We start from the raw sequence: 17,810 nt of genomic DNA on the forward strand, positions 1-17,810 counted from the left end.
CATTTAATTGAACTTCACTCAGTTTACAGATAAGGTCAATGAGTCCCTGAGAGAGAAAGTGACTAGCCCAACATCACATAAAATAGAAACAGCAAAGTCAGAGCCAAACCCTGGTCATAAAATCACAATTGGATAGAAAATCTGAGTCTTCTAATCCAAACTATACACAAACAAGGTCCTCAGCCATGCCTGTATTCTTCACTGCTTCGGGTTACCTTGGAGGCAAGAAGTCTGGAAAAGGAGTCAATGACCCTCAGTTTTATGTGCCAACATGTAGAATGTCAAGCTGTTCCATCAGCCAATTCTAGTCCCTGACCACTACTCAACACATTTTGGACGTACGTGCCATCATCCATGGACCCTTCCATTCTTTTCTGAACTTCTATGCCCTATCCCATCCATCCCTACTCAAACATACACAGAAATCAGAATTACCAATGGAAATGAAACCAGAGGATCAGCACACATAGCATTCTAGCCTCCTCTTTACCACCTTCCCTCCTGCCCTAATAGAAATTCTGGATATTGGTTTATTTTATTCAGGACTGAGCTCATTAAAAATTAAAATTCACCATGAAATCAAGCTTGGCTCAAAAACACCTCAGTTCAAGGGCCAGCTCTGCTTCTTACTACCTGCATGATCTTGGGCAAATCATTTAGTCTATTTGAATAGGTATCTGTTTCCTCAAGTTAAAGTAGATAATCTATAAAGTCCCTTCTAGTTCTAAACCCTATAATGAATACCAAAAGAAATGTGGATTTTCATCCAAGGTTCAAGAAAGCTCTTTACCCCATGCAGGTGGCAAATGGACACCAAAACAGAGAGATATTTACTTCATGCTTGACAATGCCAGAACAAACGCCACTCACATTCATAGACATTTAAACTTCTTAAATCATAAATTTTGAAGAGTTAATGCCAAACATGACAGATAAAATCTGAGAACTAACATATATGGAGCTGTTAACATCTTTAAAGGTAACACCCAGTCCACCTAGTCAAAGGATGGAAATAAATTTTCATAAGAGAAAAAACAAAATATTACTAGCATTTGAAAATTAAGATAACTTTGAGATGCTACCATGTATGCCCATTAATTTGGCAAAATTGAAAGCTCTGAAATTCAACGGTGGTGGGATTTCTAAAAAATAAAAATACTCATTCATTGCTGGAAGAACTGCTTCAAAAAAGATTCTAATGGTTTGCAATCTGGCAGTGTGTAGTATAAGTTAACAAAAATAATCATAAACATTGCATTCACCATAGCCTGCATTTGTATATTGCCTACTAAGTGGCAGGCACTGTGCTAAGTAGTATTTACAAATATCCCATTCAATCACACAACAACATTGAAAGTCTAAGTTCTATTATTATCTACATTTTACAGTTGAGGAAACTGAGGGGAAAAGAGGTTAAATGATTACCAATAGTCACATAGCTAGTAAGTATTTGAGGTCCAATTTGAACTCAGAACTTCCTGACTTCAGGCCCAGCACTCTATACACTGTGCTATCTAGTTGCCCAATCATTTCAGATAGAAAAACACATCAAGTTTTGGAGAGTTCTTAAAAAGTTCTCTATTCAACGATCTTATAACACCATTATCTTTAGTTATAAAAAACTGGATGTAAAAGAGAGATCCAACAATAGAGGAACAGTCAAATTAATTGGAGTACACTAATGTAGTAGGATTATGTAATACAATTAATATGATACCATTTTAAGAAATAGTAAAATACCTTTATGAAACTATAAGGCCAAGCAAAAAAAGCATAATCAGAAGAGCAAAAAGCATGCCACTTGAAATCACATGAGAAGAAGTTAGAAAGTAACAAAGAATTCAAAGTCTTCCTATTTATTGAAATGCATCTATTTAAATAAGGAGAGGAAAAAAAGTTTAATGTCATACCACTTAGTATGTATGTAAAGCAGTATGAAATAAATACAAAAATAATGAAGAAATAATAATGACTTCTCCCTATACCCTTGTGGCTAGCCCTTTTCCCATTACTAAATTCTTCCTGAAACTTCCAAATTGAAGAAGTCAGCCTTCATTCTCATGGACTCCCAACTTTGTTTTTCAGTCTTTCAGCTCCCTTGTCTATGTTGTCTTTCCCCCACATAACGTAAGCTCCTTGAAGACAGGATCTATCTTTTTTTGCTTGTATTTGTATCCCCAGAACTTATGAAGGTAAATGGCACATAATGAACACTGAAGAAATACTTGACTTGACCTGAAGTGATTAAAGTCAGTCTAATAAAATGGGTACGAGGATAGATATACCCTGCCAGCAAAGCTACTTCTGACAATAGTCTTTTTTTGTGCCCCAATTTCTTCCTCTTAACTTCATCCTAAAATTTCTCTCACTAAGAAGTATCATTAGGAAGAACACAACTTTAAAACCTGCCTTGAATTCCTTGGCAACAAGGGAACACGTAAGTTCACATGCTGTAAAACATTTCAGCTATGGGGTGGGCACAAGACCAGAGATGAAAAGCCAATGAAAGCTGTTCCTGGTGTGCCAGTGAAAGGCATTCCTGGAAGGCACATTATGTGGCATGGTCCCTTTAAAGAAGATTGACCAATGCACTGATCTGGGACAATCCTGAAGGACTTAGGGTGGGGAATGCTCTCCACCTCCAGAGGAACAAGTGCTGGAGTTGTCTTTCACATCAGTGTATTTTTTATTTTATTTTGGGATTTGGGTTTTATATGACTTTGCTCTTACAACAATGACCCATATGGAAGTGTTCTGCATGACAATAAAAATAAAAATAATTTTAATTAAATAAAAATAATAAAATAATAAAATTGACCATGTGAAGTTGTGGTTATCTGTTCAGGTTCAGTGTCACCAGCAGAAAGGAGCAAATAAAGGGGATAAGTAATGAGAAGGTCGCCTAGATGATTATTAGGTCATCATGATAGGAACCACACTTTGACAAAACACTTTCTTTGCAACCTTGTGAAATAAATGGTACCAGTGTTATCATAATGGTTCTAATTCTAGGCTTTCCCTTTGTTTGCCTGTTTGACCCTGGGAAAGTCCCTTAACTTCCCTGGATCTCAGTTTCCTCATCTGTAAAAGAAGGATTAGAAATAATGGCAATGAGGAAGATAGATTAGATGGTCCCTTCAGCTCTAGATCTATGATCCCCTATAATCTTCATTGTATCAAAAAGGAAATTAATAGGGCAACTAGGTAGCTCGAGAGCCAAGCCTGGAAATGGGAGGTTCTGGGTTGAAATCTGGCCTCACATACTTCCCATCTATGTGACCCTGGGCAAATCACTTAACCCCTAATTGGCTAGCCTTTGCTGCTCTTCTGCCTTGGAACCCAATACCTAGTATCAATTCTAAGCCAGAAGGAAAGAGTTTTTAAAAAAGGAAATTCAGTCCAATTAGCAGAGAACAGAAAGAAAAGCAGATTTTCTTTCTAATAGTACACCTAAACAGAATTAAATAATCTTCTGTCTGTTCTTCCTTTAAGTTTTTGTAAAGATTGTCAAGTTAATTCTTCTAAGTATTAAAGGCTAAGAGAAAACCCCCTGTCCCTGAAGTTAGGAGCCTTGGGCTCCGGACCCCATTTTGACACTTAACAAGCTGTATGATCTCAAACAGCTTACTTATCCTCTCTGAGACTCAGTTTTCTCCTGTACAAAATGAAAAGACTGGACAAAATTGCTCAGGTTCCTTCCTACTCAAAAATCCTAAAAGTAACATGCTGAGAAGGATACAAAGATAATTAAGAAATGGTCCTTTCTCTCAGGTCTCCTGACTTAGTCTAATGGGAAAAATACTGGACTATACTGATTTCAATCACACCAGGTGTCTGCCACTATTATTTCCCCGTGGTTCTTGCCTTTGTTTAATACCTTTGTAATCAAAGTGGAATGACATTAACCCTTCCTTCCCTCCCTCCTCTTTCCCCATCCTGGCAACTACTTATATTTTAATAAATGAATTTTAGCCCAATGGGAAAAATATAACACAAATAAATATATCACAACCATACAGTAATGAAAATGCAAAACTATAAGAACACAAGAGAAAGACTTATATGGAGGTCAGGGGAAGCATAGCTTTTTTGATGGAGGTTAACAGTACAGTATTATGGAGAAAGTGGCATTTCAGTTGAGTGAATCTTAAAGGACAAGAAGTCTCTTAAAGGTGGAGTAGGCATTTGATTTAAAAAGCATTAAGGACAGACTGTGCAAGACATTGTGCAAGGTACTGATGATACAAAGATAAAATGTTCTACAGTATCTGCCCTTAAGCAGCTTACAAGCTAATAACATTTCTGACACAGGCACTCAGTAAAGGGTTATTGAAAGACTAAGACCAGACAAGGTATCATTTGTAAGTCAAAGAACAAAGGGGAGCATCTATAAAAACAAATGATGGACCCAAACAGATAAATGTTTATAAAAATCTAAAGATTTCTCTAAATTTCCTATAAAGTATTCTCCTATAATACACTAACTGGTAAGAACTTAAGCTAGAAGGCTATTGTTTCTCCCAAAAAATTTCACAATGGCAGTAATTTTAATACTCTAGTGTCAAAAGTCACTTCTTCATAATACTGTGAATGGTCTTCATGAGAGGCTGTTGCCAAGCATCATTCATCATCACGTAATGGAAAATCTTTTGATGATGAACTTTTCTGAGTCTTTGAACTAAACTTGGGTCTGTCACCAGGCCTGTCCTCCAAGTCTTGCTTTTAATGTAATTATTTTATTTTTTCAGATTAATGAAGATTAATTTTTTTCTCCCTCTCTTGAATCTGTGACCTTTTAGGAGACAGGTAGCATCATCATCATCATCATCATCATCATCATCATCATCATCATCATCAGTCACTCTGGCATCATTCTCAAAATTTTTCCAGTTGGAAATTTTTAACAAGACCAGAGCATAAACTCGATTAACTTAGCTTTCAAAATCCCAGGATCAATGCCAGGCCAATGAGACATTAGAGTATGATTTAGTAAAGGATATATCATACATGTGTATGCATGTGTGTTTCTGATTGTAAGGATATTATCTATATATGATAGCATGCACGCACACACAAATAGGGTACATATGTTGTAGTAACTTTATTGGGACAACAAGAAAGTATCATCTTAATATATACATAGCTTTACAAAGTGGTTGAGGGAAGAAACAGTTAATAATACAAATATGGAAGTTTAAATTGAATAGTACATTTTTTAAGCTAATAGCTGAAAATATAATGATAAACTGCCTAAGTTCATGAAATTATGCTATAATAGTACCATGAAACATTGAAAAGTGACAGACAAGTCTAGCCCAGGGTCATACATTTAATTAATAGGTACCTAAAACAAGATTTGAACTCCGGGTCTTCTGGATTCTTAGTTCAATACTCTTGTCCATGTTATGGTTTTGGTTTTTTTTAACTCTCTTTTGAAGATCTCTCAAAATAAGTTTTTGGGAAAATCTAATTTTATTTCTGGTTTTTAACCAACTCCTCTAGAACTATTATAGTTTTGGTCATCTCTTCCACTAAAGGCCTGATCCACTGGTTAATCAGAATATAGAAATAATCTCTTGCATCCTGATATAAATAACAGTGGAGAGGTAGCTCAGAGAATTCCTACTCTCAAGACTTTGAGTCAAGTCCTAAAAGTCTAATCACCAGAAACCTGGCCACCAGAGGATGGATTCTGAAGACTAGAGCAGCTCATGGAAACTGTCTACTATCTAATAAGCCATGGAGAAGGAATATGATAGAATTAAAAGAGTGCTAGACTGGATAGCACAAGACTTGAGGTCAAGTTCTAACTCTGGATCTTACCAGATGGGTACCCTGGCCTAGTCTTGACTGACTGCAGTCATTTAAAAAAACAGTCAATAAGCATTTTTTAAGTACCTACTATGTACTAGGCACTGTGCTTAACCTCTCAGCCTCAGTTTCCACATTTCCTTCTTTTTTTTTTCTTTAAAACCCTTACCTTCCATCTTGGAATCAATACTGTCTATTGGTTCCAAGGAAGAACAGTAAGGGCTAGGCAATAGGAGTTAAGTGACTTGCCCAGGGTCACACAGCTAGGAAGTATCTGAGGACAGATTTGAACCTCCCATATCTGTCCTGGCTCTCAATCCACTGAACCACTCAGCTGCCCCCAGGTTCCACATTTCTAAAATCAAATGAGTACTAGTAATGCTTACCAAGTTATTGGGAGGAAATACTTTGTAATCCCTAAAGGGCTACAGAAATGTGGGAAATCACCATCGTTACTCACATGAATGAAATCACAAATCTTTTGAAACTCTGTCTCCTGTTCAGCAATTCTCACAATGTTCCTATTATTCAATATTAACCCCTTCTTGAAGTTGACAGATTTTTGCATTTTTCTCTTCTTCTCTTCCTCCCCAAAATTTATCTTTCCACTTCCTTACATCTTACTTATACCTTATACTACAACTCAAGTTTTTCCACTGATTTTTAAAAATTATTATTAGATACATTTTGCATATGCAAAAATTATTCTTACTGGAAGGACATGCACTATCTTTCTACCTATCAAAATGGTAATGAAACTCTTGTCTCAGACAAAGTCTGACAAGTTGCTGAGCCTTCAAAGGTAAAGATCTTGGAATTAGAATATTTGGAAATCCATGATGTAGCAGTGGGGAAGGCACCTTCAAGAGAGGCCCAAGATAAGAAAAATGGGGGCTGCAGGAAAATTGAAAAGGAAAAATAAGGTAGGGCTTAGAGGACCTCTGATACTATGTATGTAACCCTGGGCAAGTCACTTTTATGAGCTTCAGTTTCCTCATCTGTAAAATAACTGGGTAGATAAGACAGCCAACTACCATCCCTTCCAAATTCCAAATTTATTATAGTCCTATGAACATTATGCATATAGTCTGGATTGGCTGCAATCAAATACCACAAGATAGGAGAGTTGACCTGGAAGAGAATTTTAAGAAAGCACGAAGTTCAACTCTAGCTAATGCTGGACATGAGGACAGACATTCAGAATTTGCTCAGTTTCATGGTTTTGTGATTTCAGAATCCCAAAGGCAGAGCCCTCTCCCTCAAAAAAACCTCTTCTATTTGACCCACTGATGCTTACAATTCCAGGGTTAGACTTTCATTCCTAGGGCTTAAGTTTTATCCCCTGATGAAATACAAATATTCCTAGTGATACATTAAACTCATGAGATGATTAATGTTTTCATTGGACATTGTTTTGATGAAAGCAAGGAGAGAATACAAGAGGGACTAGTGGGTAGAAATAGGAAATAGATATGGAAATAGGATGTTTCTTTTAAGAAAAAAGTAAGTTACAAAAGAATAAGATTGCATTATAGTTTATTGTAATATCACTTATACTGTTCCTCTTGACTATTTTAGGGAAGTATACTTGTGTACTTTTTGCTTTGTTAAAACAAAATTTATCCCCTCTCCAAAAAAAAATAGAAAGAGGTTAAAGATGAAGCCAACCTAGCCTAGTCTCATATTGAACATATAAAATCTTATTTCCTCCTTTACAGAGTCAACTGATTGTTCTCCACAGGGTTATCATTGGTTTTTTCTCTTTTCCCTTTAGATATTACTACTGCAAATCTGGTACAAAGTGGTTTCTTAATTGCTGGAAACTAACAGGAGGTCTGTGATGGCTATGCTATGGTAGTCTAGGGCAACTACACAGTTAGGATTTTCCAGGGTAGTCCAGGGTTCAAGAAAAGAAGTCAGTTTTCTATAATTTGCAGATAACCTTCATTGGACCAAGTGTTTCTGATTTTAGGGTCAGAAACTATGGTCAGTAGGATTTTTTATTTGGAAACTATGTCTACAGCCTATATCTAAATATATATCCTATTGTACATATAACATTTATATAATATATTCTCTTCAGTCCCTGTTCTTCAGTCCTTAATCAATTAAAAACTAGCTATCTGTAACCTGGAGGACATTCATTTGCTTTACAAATATTTATATAGAACCTACCACATGCAAAAAATGTATTTGATGCTATGGGATTTATTGAGCTGTTCAGAAGTTCAGAAGTTTTTGCCCCAGTGGAGTTTAAATTTTAATCACAGAGATAAGATCAGTAATACAGAAAGCTCTATGAGACGATGTAAATGATGTGTGCCTGATGAAAGGTCTAGAAAGGTACTACAGCAATACAAAGAAAGAGATAAGAAGTCATTAGATCTAAACTCTCTGTGACTGGGTAAATTTATAAAACAAGAGTTGGGTTAAATGATTTATAAAGTCCTTTCCTAGGTACAACATTTTTGGATTCTAAGATTTAAGTTCTTCCACTGGCATTGAGATGACATTTGAGGTAAGAGCCATGAAGGATAAGCACAATTTTGTTACATAAAGATGGGGAGAAATTTCAGGAAATGGCATGAGCAAAGGTGAAGAGGCAGAAATCGTGCAGAATGTTCAAGAAATACTACATGTATTGTAGCTCCATCTGACTGGAGACAAGGAATAATGGGAAAAAAGTTTGTCTTAGTTGGTTGGGGTCAGGTTGTAGACAGCCTTGAATGCCAAGCTAAGGAATACATTCTTTATCTTAAGGCCATTGGCAGTTAGGAGAGGTTTGCAGAATGCAGTGGATATACTATAGTAGTATTTCAAATACTAAAGGTGTAACCTTTAAAAGTGAGTAGAGAAATAATTTGTAACAATTGATGAATTGTGGTCTTTCTGAATCATAGAGAGAAAAAAAGAAATGTCTAGAGGTTAGCCTAAAGATGGGCAAATTGTTCCAATTTTCAAAAAGTGTTAAGATGAATTCTTCAAATTATAGCTTAATGATCATGCTATCCAAAGGAGGGTGGAGGGGGGGAGGAAACCCACAACAGATTATTAAATATTTTGTGAGAATTTCAATTAAAAGATCTAAATAAAGAAAATAGGGGCCACTATGAATATTCATGGATTCCCTAAGGGTTTTCTCAACAAACCTGGGCCCTTGTTTCCCTTTTTGATAGCTACTAGACAGATAAATTAAGGAAATGCCATCAAACCATAAGATACCTAGATTTCTGTAGAAATAAGAAACAAATTTTTCATGGTGTCACAATGAAAAGATGTAGGTTGGATAGGAGAAAAGCTAGCAAGTGACTTTGTAACTAATTGAGCAACCGGAATGTGTGTGTACATGTATATATTTATATGCACACAAATTTATTATATGGATTATAATAATAATTATAGTATAAGGAAAGGAATTCTTGGTTGGCAGGGTTCCATTCTTGAACTTATTTCTCTTAAATGTTTTAAATCATTGACTTAAATATATAATATACTTAAATTTGCAGATGATACAAAGCAGACAGAAATAGCTAATACAATAGATGAAAGGAAGGTAAAAATGTAACAGAAAGAACTCTGGCCTTTCATAAAATCAAACATAAGGGGTAAAAAGTTAAAGACTGGCCAAAAATGGGAGGTCCTGTACTCAAATCTGCCCTCAGACACTTTCTAGCTGTGTGACTTTGGGCAAGTCACTTTAATCCCAACTTCCTAGCCCTTACCACTCTTCTGCCTTGGAACCAATACTTTGTACTGATTCTAAGACAGAAGGTTTTTTTTAAAAATGAAACATAAATACAGAATGTCACAGACATGTTTAGACTTCAATAAGATAAATGAAAAAAGTACTAAAAAGCCAAATTCTGAGTAATTGCAAATGACCAGTATTGGTCTTAGTAGTAAGAAAATTAAATGTTTTCCTCTTCTTGTCAGGGAAAAGATAGGTGACTATGGAGACAGTGTGTTACATACACTGTCATACAGAGTTCTCAATCCATTGTTTTGTTTAACTATTTCTTTACTAAAAGAGAGGGTTAAATCCTTTTGGGCACAGTACAACTAGAAGTGACTGAATTTTTTTTAATCAATAAAATAAATCATATATGTATATATATCCCCAAAATATTTGGTTCTGCTTTTTAATCAATGTTATTTATTAAATTACAGAAAGGAAAGAGAATTCTTACTAGCTTATTGTAATGAATACAACCAGCTATTAACCTAAATAAAACCTGACCACAAATTATCATTGTCTGACTCAAAATGAGTTAATTCTTTGTCAGAAGTCTGTTTTTGAAAGAGTTCAGAAATGGCAACTGAAAACTGCAACTGAATGCATAGGTTAGGACTATAAGGAATATTCAAAAGCTAAAGAGCCTGATAAACTAAAAAAAATGTTATACAGTGTAAAAGATTAAAGAGAAAAACCTGCGCTGCATAAGTGATAGAAGAAAAAATAAATTTTCAACATTTCAGAAGCATAACATAACATGAGAACTGAAGAACAGAACCAGGAACAAGAAAAAGTTATCATCAGTATTACAGAATCAGAAATTCTTCTTTCAAAAATTGATGCGTTAGGTGTTACAAAGCCAAAAGTAAAGTCAAGAACTTTGGGGGGAACTTGTGGGTGTTCAGGAAAGGAAGAAAGAATGGAACAATGGAAATATCAAGAAATATATATATACACACAAAATATATATAAAGTGAATACAAAGTAATTTCATGGAGGAGAATAAAACTTGGAGGGGATCAGAAATGACAACAATTGGAGGTAGGTCCTATGCAAATTCTTGGGAAGAAATTAGGGTATTCCAGGAGAAGAAAGTCAAAAATAAGAGCATCCCAAGGCTGTGGTGATGGAATGTCATGTATGGGGAATAGCCACAAGCCCAGTTTGACTAGAACATAAAATGTGTAAGAAAGAGTGCTACCATTTTCTACATTACAAGAGTGATGGGCAATAAGTCTGGAAAGACAGATTGAAGAGATTGAAGCCAGATTCTGAAGGGCTTTAAATGCCAGAGGAATTTGTATTTCATCTCAAAGACAACAAGGAGTCCCAGAAGTTTGTTAAACAGGTGAGTGACATGATTAGACCTACATTTTAGGAAAATTAACTTGGTATCTATGTTGGAAAAAGAGACCAATTAGACATGTACCAGAAGCGGGCAGCTAGGTGGTTCAGTGGATAAAAAACCAAGCTTAGAGAAGGGAAGTCCTGGGTTCAAACATGATCTAATACTTTCTAGCTGTGTGACATTGGGGAAATGGCCCCTCCATTACTTTGCCTTACCACTCTTCTGTCTTGGAACCAGTACACAATATTTATTCTAAAATGAAAAGAAAGGGTTTTTTAATAAAAATAAGTATATTACAACTTTCCAGGCAAGAGGTAATGAGTGCCTGACTTTTGTTTTGGTAATGAAAATGGAACTGATATGATCACTAATTGCACCTATTTCTTCTTTCCCCACATCAGGAAAATGCCAAAATTGCCGCCGTTTGTATGTCACCAAGATTCATCACTTCCTTTCTATTCCTACAACATTGGTCATTTAATACTGCTATTCTACTCTAACACTGTCACTGATATCCTGGCTCTCAGATACTCTTTCCCTTATCTCTCTCACCTACCACTTTAACCCCATCAATTTTTCTTAGCTAATTAAATGAGGAAGAAAGAAAGTTCCTGGCTTTCTTTCACCTACTGACAGATGCAAATCATCTACATTTAGTGTCAAGATCTATGCCACCCCTTTCTAAATTCAATAACAAATCTTTAGCTTACTATTTTTCTTCCTATCTAGAATCACCTTGAAGTTGGATATGGTGAGAATCTCAGAGATTACAAAATCTTTATAGGATCATATATTTAAAGCTGTAAAAGATATCATAAATCATCCAGTCCGTTTTTTATAAGGAGATCTGTCCCAGTATCTCTTTTGTTCAAGTTCAAATCTAAAACAAGAAAAAGGGATTTGAATTCCTATGACTTAAAATCCAGTGATCTTTCCAAGGAACCACATAATATATATATATATATATATATATACTTCAGATAAGGAAACTGAGACCCACAGTGTTAAAATGACTTGCCCAGGGTTACCCAACTACATAATGTCAGAGATCAGAATTAGAACCCAGACCTCCTGATTCTCCACTTCTCTTTCCACTATATAATTCTGTCTCCCCCAATTCATTCCAAACTTTTACTTAGAAAAAAAAAACTCTTACTTGGCTGCATATTTTCCAATTTACTAAAAAACTCACTCTGATATTACCATCCTGATTCTGTTCAACCATTCCCTTATCACCCAACTTTCCAACTGGAGTGAGTCACAGCCCTAATACCTATTAATTCCCCACACATACGAATACTTCTAAAGAAAAGTGAATAAATGCTTGCATAACTTGGGAGTGGCCTCCTCATACTGGGTAGCCTGCTATGCTTCAAGTTCTGTGGCAGAAATTGTTAGCTAAGCTTATCATTTGTGAAAATGAGTATCTATGATGTTTTGTCCACAATCTTCACATTAAAATTACAGATAATAATTGAAAAGGGGGAAGGAAGTGGGCCACAAAGAGATGAATTGCAGAATTTTTCTTTCATTTTATCACATATACTAAATAAAAAAGAATTTGACCATAATAGCTATCAACTTCACAGAATGGAAGTCCCACACCATCTCAATAATATTGAAGAAACTCTTTAAATTAATTCTTTACCCTCTAAGCTTATCCTAATTACTACAGCGAATCCTGAATCATCTATCTATACTATATATGCCCCATCACATTTCTTAACAGTTAAATATGGAAGCTGTCAGATTTTGCTCTTCATATATATGCTTGTATTGTCCCCCTAACTACTCTGTAAGCTGCTCAAGTACATCTTTGCTGTTCCCTACAACTACAATATTGCTGTGCAAAAGGAACATTCAAATACTTATTAATTTTAAGTTAAAGTTAACATATCTGATATCCAATGTTGATAAAGACTAATATTACCTCCTAAGGCTTTAGGACAACTTTTCACGGACAACTAGTCTCATAGGTCTAGATGTAGACAGAAGAATACAAGATTTGAAAAATCCAAAAGGCTAATTTGCCAGATTACAAGTAAAAGATGAAGAGAAATAAAGCCACAGTCCAAAGAATTAAATTTACCAGCTTCCTTTCTTGCCCAACAAATAAAAACTCTACATAACTCCTGAGGGATTAAGATATAACTAGATCTAGTGCTATAATCAGCATCTTCTTTAACTATAGATACACAAGATGAAAAAATTTTAAATGACCAATACTAGTTACCTGCCAGCATAATTTTTGCATAAATTTGCATTTAGCACACTCCTATCTAGAATGACATAAAATCACACCCTATCCATGAGGTTATAGGACAATTTGTAGGATATTATAGATAGGAAGAACAAATAGTAGTAAGCTGAAGATCTGTTATTAAATTTAGAAAGGAGGCTGGGCATATATCTTGACACTAAATGTGTAAATTTAGCATAAAATTTTAACATAATTTGCTTATTAAATCTATTTTTCTACAACAGAGTAAAGGGGGGGAAATTCACACACAAAAATAAAATAGGAAACCAACTGACTCTTAGTAATAGTGTGGCAGAAATATATCTGATTACAAGCCATTCCTGAATTAGAAGGAAGAAGTGAAATGTTAAACAACACAGAAAACTCTAGTGATTAATAATAAAACAGGATATCACAAGATTGGGAAATCTGATTGTAATCCAAATTCCAATGGGTGGCTTAACTACAAAACATGCATTTTGGAGAGTGGAGGATGTAATTTATTAACTTTCTATCTTAATAAAGTATGAGGCAATATTCGAATAATCAATTCATTAAAATATTGTAACTTGACAGAGATTGCAAGAAATATAAGGAGAAAAAAAATCTATCAAGTCCAGTGGTTTCACTTTCCATATCAAAGTTCTCTATACTACACATAGTATTAAATGATATCCTAGTTGGGTATTTCCAGGCAGGGGATGACTGGCAGAAAAAGTCAAGGAAGGGAGAAGAACTGACTTGTCATAACTACCAGGAAATGCCTGGCACACAAATGATAGAACTACTATGAGACTATCAATCTATAAAAAGAAGTTTGTATTTCCTTTAAACTTGTTAACCTACAGAAATGCAAAGTCACCTACACTAACTGCCCTAAGCAGAGATCATGTAGCAGCAGCAATCTCCCAACTTGTCCCTTTCCTTGCCTATCTTTGTTTGTAATAATCAACTTTTTTTCTACTGAAGACCAAACTACAATTCTTGACCACATAAAACGTAACTGCCAGTTTGATCTTTTTCCATTCAGTGAAAATGCTGGGTTCTGTACTTCTCTGTGAACATTCCTCAGGTGTGTAAGTACACACCAGAAGGAAATTTTTATTACTATCACAAACTAATTTTTCCTGTGCTCTGAGGCAACTTAAAATCTTGTGCTTCTCTTTCAATTTAGATTTGAGAGAAAACAGGGTAATTCAGTATTTGGACAGTGTCTCTGTGTAAAACATGAAAGGCTTGTCCCTTTCCTGAAAGTGCTTCCTACTGATCAATATTTAAGGAGTTTAGCAACATTGGCCCGTGATATGGAGGTTGTTTTGTTGTTGCTGTTGTACATCTCTGTGATTCTTGAAGAAGTGCTATATAGAAGTATCCCCTTCAATATCACTATAGTGGAGAGCAAACAGGTTACAGAACACATCCTCAAGTGTGTAACACTTCATTTAGTGAGATTTTCTCTCAAAGAACTTTATGCAAATCTATTTTTGCTCCATTGGCATTACAGTGTGTGGGAAGAGAGGAGACGTTCAGGAAGTCTTGGTGAAGACCTTTCTTTTCTAAATAGGACTCCATCCTACACAATTTAGACCCTAAAATAGCCTTTGGTCCTTTTTCACCCTAATCTGCTACAGAAAGCAACACCACCCACTTCTCACTATTTAAGTGGCATCCACCGAGGTTTACAGCAGAACTTTAAAGGAGACACCAAACTTCCCTCAAATTTACAATCTCCTGCGAAAGTTCTACCACTGCACTGAAAAAGTATGAAACACATCTATATCGGAAGGGGTGGGGGGAAGGGGGAGAACAACTTTATTAACTGAGCCAGGAAGAATTGTATTCCCTCTGCTGTTGCTCATTCAAAAACTATAAAACCTTCCTCACCCCAATTCACTCCCAACCCCAACCGCCTGAGAGAACAGAACCTGGGAGAGGAAAGAGGATCATATCCAGTCCAACAAACACCCTTGGGGACCCGGCAAGCACACGCACACACGCAAACACACACACACACACACACCTTAAAGCTGATCTTCTCGAAACAGAGTAGGGAGCAGGAGACGCTTGTTCCTATGGCCAGGGATGTGGCTTTGCTTAGCAACTCTAATCAGCTACAACCCGGTACTTACGAGGCTGTCAGTGGGGGAGGTCAGGGAGGGGTAGGTGCGGGAGATCACCCCGGGACAGGCTGATCAAGTGTAATCTGATGCTTTCAGCCAAGTCTCTCCCACCGAGGAGTTCCCCACCCCCACCCTTGCCTAATTTCCCTTTTCTCCTCCTCCACTCCTCCTCCTCCCCCGCCCTCTCCTATTCCTCCCGTGGAAAGACTGGCACCACAGTCATGGTCCTCGCCCCCAGACTCTGCTTCGCGGAGCCCTCCCAGCAGGGGAAACGCGGAAGTCGCAAAAGGGATGGGGGGCAGGGATCTAAGGGCCCAGAGCTTCCAAGCTCTCCTCTGCCCAATGAACGCGGTCAGACTCAGACACGGGTCCCGCCGGGTGGGGCCGCGCCAGAGCTGATCCAATGGAGCCCTCCTTGCATCTCCAAGCGTCCCAGCCTTTGGCAGAGGGGCTACCGACCCCTCCAGCCCCAGGCCAGGGGCGGGGATGCGCGTCTGTTCTAGCTCCCCTTCTAGATGGGTCTCAGAAACGGGTCTGGCAATTCCTTCTGCATGCCGGGAAGCAAGCTGGGTTAGGCCCAGATTGCGGCCCCTAGATTGCAAGGAGGTGGGAGGACACTACTGATAACTTGCCTCCTAATCCACCTCCCAAATCGGGTTTCTCCCAGGATAAGGAAAAGACGCTGGAGGCTGCTGGAGCCACCCCCATCGGGGCCCACGAGGAAGACATCCATGAAACTAGCAGGAGGAAGGAGGCCCCGGCTGCTTACCTGATTTCTCGCTGCCCACCCCCGACTCCAACCTCCCTCGTTAGCAACCTCCAATGAGCATGCTTCCCGGGCTGCACGAAGTACGTCTACGGGGCTGGAGGAGACCCCGCTGCTCCAAAGCCCAAAGCCATCTCCTCCGCGCCCCTCACCCACCTCCTTCCCCATCCCCCAACCACATCGGCCTTGGAGGCGTGCCCCCGGCTTCCTGGCACCCGCCTAAATGTCAGCAGCCGGCGCGCTGAAATACCAGACCAGCGCACCAGAGTGAGATTTTGGAACAGGGTATCCTGGGGCCCACCTTTGGACAGGGAAAGGGCGAAGGAAAGAGTCTTCTCGCTAAAGCGGCAAGCTTCCTTTTTGCACCCCTAAAACCTACCTCGCCCACTGAGCATGCCCAGCTCCACTTGTTGGAGCTACAACAGGGCAGGGAAGCCGAAGGGAAGTCAGCCACAGGTTGGGTTCAGCTTGGATTCTTGGGCTGTTCTATTTATAGACCACCTTTCTTCCCCAAACCTCCAGGTGCTAGCCACATGACCCCAATAGTAAACAATAGTGGCCACCCTGGGGGAAGGAATAGGAGGAGAATGGAAAAGGACTTGATGCAGAAGAGCAGCTAGCAAGTCCCAGCTAGCCAGACAATACAGAAGACTGCCATTCAAATACTCATAGCTTTAAAACCTGCCGGACCAGGGTGGGGGGGGGGAGGATGGAGGATGGTCAATTACCTAGCTAAAATCTTTTCTTTCTAGTAATCTTGTTATAAAAAGCTGACCTTGGGAGACTGGAATTCAAGTTCAAGCATTTACCTTAGCCAAATCTCTTAACCTCTTGGTATATATCCAGGCAACTTAAAATTCATTTACTGTCTGTGCATATCTTCCCTGATAGTTGCTATGCCCACATTGTTATTTTCTATTCTAATGAAATAACAACTTCGGAGTCTTCTTTTTAACTATCCACCCCCTCCCCCACATTACTTTTTGAAAATTCATTCTCATAACAAAAAAGTTTGGACATCTCACTGGAAATATTGAAATTTGGGTTGTCCCTTATGAAAATTTTGTTTGCCTTATTCCTAAAGTAATGCAAATTTCCTTTCGAGAAGTTAATCCTTCATCCTGGTCTGAAGAGGTACCTCTGTTCCCATTTCTACCATTTTTCCTACCTTATTTGATCCACTAAAGTGCTAAGAAATTAACACAGATAGGTATTTCTGAGTAATCCATCTCCCTCCATACCAATCAAAGGGAATGGGGCATATAGGTTGCTGATGCAGAAGGGAGATGAGCTAGACTAGAGAGAGGAGATAGTACCAAAGAGTTCTGGAGCATATAGTACAGAGAACAGCTTGACCATGGAGGAATAACTTGGTGGTAGAGGAAATAGAGAGAAATGTAAAAGGTTGAGCAGTGGGAAGTGGGAAGGGCAGGCTAGGAGTCACTTGAAAGTTGTAAAGATAAATGAAACTTTCGCAACTCCACAATTTTGCCAAATGCCTGACTAGCACTATTATTTTACCTTATCCCTATCTCTTAACTATACAGTCACTTATTAAGCACCTACTATGTGCCCAGGCACTGTGTTAGACATTGCTTTAGAAAGATAAAAGTGAAACTCCCTATCTTACACCATGTATAATTATGACTATATACAAAATAAACACAAGATTATTTATTGGGAGACACACCTGTAGCTAAGGGAAATCAAAGGTCTCCTATTGAAGGTAGGACATAAATTGAACTTTGAAGGAAATCAGAAATTCAAAGGGATAGAGGTAAGGAGGGAGTTCA

General features: G+C 37.8%; 1 protein-coding gene across 1 annotated transcript in view; it reads right to left on the bottom strand.

The window, feature by feature from the left end:
• GPD2 (glycerol-3-phosphate dehydrogenase 2) overlaps positions 1–15,198 on the bottom strand; it is a 191,745-nt gene extending 176,547 nt beyond the window's left edge. Inside the window, exon 1 of the mRNA XM_044669859.1 lies at positions 15,152–15,198. The gene's annotated coding sequence lies outside the window, so the exon portion shown is untranslated. The remainder of the gene's footprint in view (positions 1–15,151) is intronic.
• Between the last annotated feature and the right edge of the window lie 2,612 nt (positions 15,199–17,810).

Source organism: Gracilinanus agilis, chromosome 3 (assembly GCF_016433145.1).
Source record: "Gracilinanus agilis isolate LMUSP501 chromosome 3, AgileGrace, whole genome shotgun sequence".
NCBI lineage: Eukaryota > Metazoa > Chordata > Mammalia > Didelphimorphia > Didelphidae > Gracilinanus > Gracilinanus agilis.